This window comes from Babylonia areolata, chromosome 31, assembly GCF_041734735.1.
Source record: "Babylonia areolata isolate BAREFJ2019XMU chromosome 31, ASM4173473v1, whole genome shotgun sequence".
NCBI lineage: Eukaryota > Metazoa > Mollusca > Gastropoda > Neogastropoda > Buccinidae > Babylonia > Babylonia areolata.
This window is the reverse complement of record NC_134906.1, coordinates 23,121,935-23,124,434: the sequence shown is the minus strand read 5'-3', so window position 1 is coordinate 23,124,434 and position 2,500 is coordinate 23,121,935.

Genomic DNA, 2,500 nt, shown 5'->3' with positions numbered 1-2,500 from the left:
AGTCACACACATCTCGTGACTGACTGAATGTCGACAGCTCACAGAGAGAGAGGGAGAGAGAGCAGAGAGAGGGAGAGAGAGCAGCAGCAGCACAGAGAGAGAGAGAGAGAGAGAGAGAGAGAGACGTGGAAGAAATCAGTTGTCTGGCTATGATTGTCCAAACGCAATTCTTGTGGTTCTGGCATCAAGAACTGTGTGTGGACATCAGTGCTTGAGACGAGTTTCGTCATCATCGTTACTACGTCACTTCACCCCCACGTCACCGACTGCACGAGACGTCATTCTGGTTCTTTTCTTCTTCTTCTTCTTCTGCTTCTGCTTCGTGACCTCTTATCTACTATGTGAAATTGTGGAGACGTTCAGAAGAACTGTTCACCAGATTCCTCCTCCTCCTCCTCCTCTTCTTCTTCTTATCCTTCTTCTTCCGCGATCCCTAGCCACGCTAGATTTTCAGTCCGGTCAGGACAGCGAAGTCCGTGGTCTGTCGCAGGGACCCCACTGGTCCTTACAATTTCTCTTGGAGCTCCACCGGGCTGGGCCATGCCTGGTGTCTCAGAGCGTCGAAGGTGGGACAGGACTGCAGGATATGGGAGGTGGGGGGGTGGGGGGGTTGGGGGTGGTGGTGTCTGGGGGGCCTGTACCACAAGGGCACTGGTCAGTATTGGATATCGGTAAGATATGATAGTCAGTCGTGTCCGACTATTACCATCAGAACAGCAGAGGAGGCAACTGCTGTTCCGACTATTTGGGCTAGAATTTGATTATAGTGGAGAGTGTCTGGCCCAAGTACATCCCCCACTCTCTCGGCCAAGAGGGTTTTAGGACAGTCGGCGTTGGGATGGTTCCCAAAGGCCAACTAGGCCACAAGGCTGCAGCACTAAGAGCCAGTGCAATTTTGTCTCCTAGTTTGAGAGTCATAGTCCTTCACAAAAGACTAAGCTGTAAATGGTTTCCCATTGACTGGAGAAACCACTGATAATACAGCTCTCACTTTGCTGTTGGCCCAAATGTAAACTCATGTCAATCTGTGATATAAGCCGAGTGTTGGGCCTAATATCGGTAAGAGATGGGAGAGGCGCTGACAGTGTCCCGTTCGCAGTTTTGAAGATTATGACCTGTGCCGCTCTGTCCAGCTCATGAAATCGATGCTGTCTTTTTCGTCTTCCGGCCCGATGTCCAGACGTTGGTGCCATGCATTCCTGAAGGTGTTTCTTCTCAGTGTGTGTGTGTGTGTGTGTGTGTGTGTGTGTGTGTGTGTGTGTGTGTGTGTGTTGGAGCTCATGTACGTTATATGTATTTGACTGTGCTTTCATATTTGTGAAACTGCGTTTTTGGGGCATATCTGTTATGCATGTGTGGGTGTATGTGTGAATGTGTGTCTTCATGTTTTATATTTATTTGCTTATTTATCATCATTGTTGTCTTATTTATTTAATTATTTATTTATTATTATTATTACTTTATCATTATTTTCATTACTACTACTTTTTTTTAATATCATAATTATTATTTATTTATTTATTTATGTAAGCTTTTATTTTCTTTCTTTCTTTCTTTTTTTTCTCAAGGCCTGACTAAGCGCGTTGGGTTACGCTGCTGGTCAGGCATCTGCTTGGCAGATGTGGTGTAGCGTATATGGATTTGTCCGAACGCAGTGACGCCTCCTTGAGCTACCGAAACTGAAACTGAAACTCTTCTCAGTATCGTTCACCAGATTTCCTCCAGGTCTGTCGGTTGAGTGTCAAAAGCATGGGTCTCTGCCCTGTCTGTTCTGCAATGTTGTCCATCCATTGGGTGGTGGTGGTTGTGGTTCTTGTTGTTGCTGTTGTTGCTGTTGTTGTTGTTGCTGCTGTTGCTGCTTTTTGTCCTCTGTCTCCGACGGGCGCAATAGCCAAGTGGTTTAAAGCGTTGGACTTTCAATCTGAGCGTTCGGGGTTCGAATCTCGGTGACGGCGCCTGGTGGGTAAAAGGGTGGAGATTTTTCCCATCTCCCAGGTCAACATAATTTATGTGCAGACCTGCTTAGTGCCTGAACCCCCTTTCGTGTGTATACAGCAAGCAGAAGATCAAATACGCACGTTAAAGATCCTGTAATCCATGTCAGCGTTCGGTGGGTTATGGAAAACAAGAACATACCCAGCATGCACACTCCCGAAAACGGAGCATGGCTGCCTACATGGCGGGGTAAAAAAAAACGGTTAGTACACGGTAAAAGCCCACTCGTGTGCATACACTCGAGTGAACGTGGGAGTTGCAGCCCACGAACGAGGAGGAGGGGGAGGGGGGGGGGGGAGGTCCTCTCTCTCCTTCTCTCAACAGTTCATAAGAAGATGGGGTTGTTGTTTTGTTTTGTTTTTGCAAGGCCATTGAAATTTGTATGATTATGTATAGGCCTCACCAATGTGAATTTCTTTTCTTGAAGGATAACAGCAGATCTTCACGATTATCGTGGTCCATTGTTGCTGCTGCTTGATGATGGTATGGTGTACTTGTTCACTGG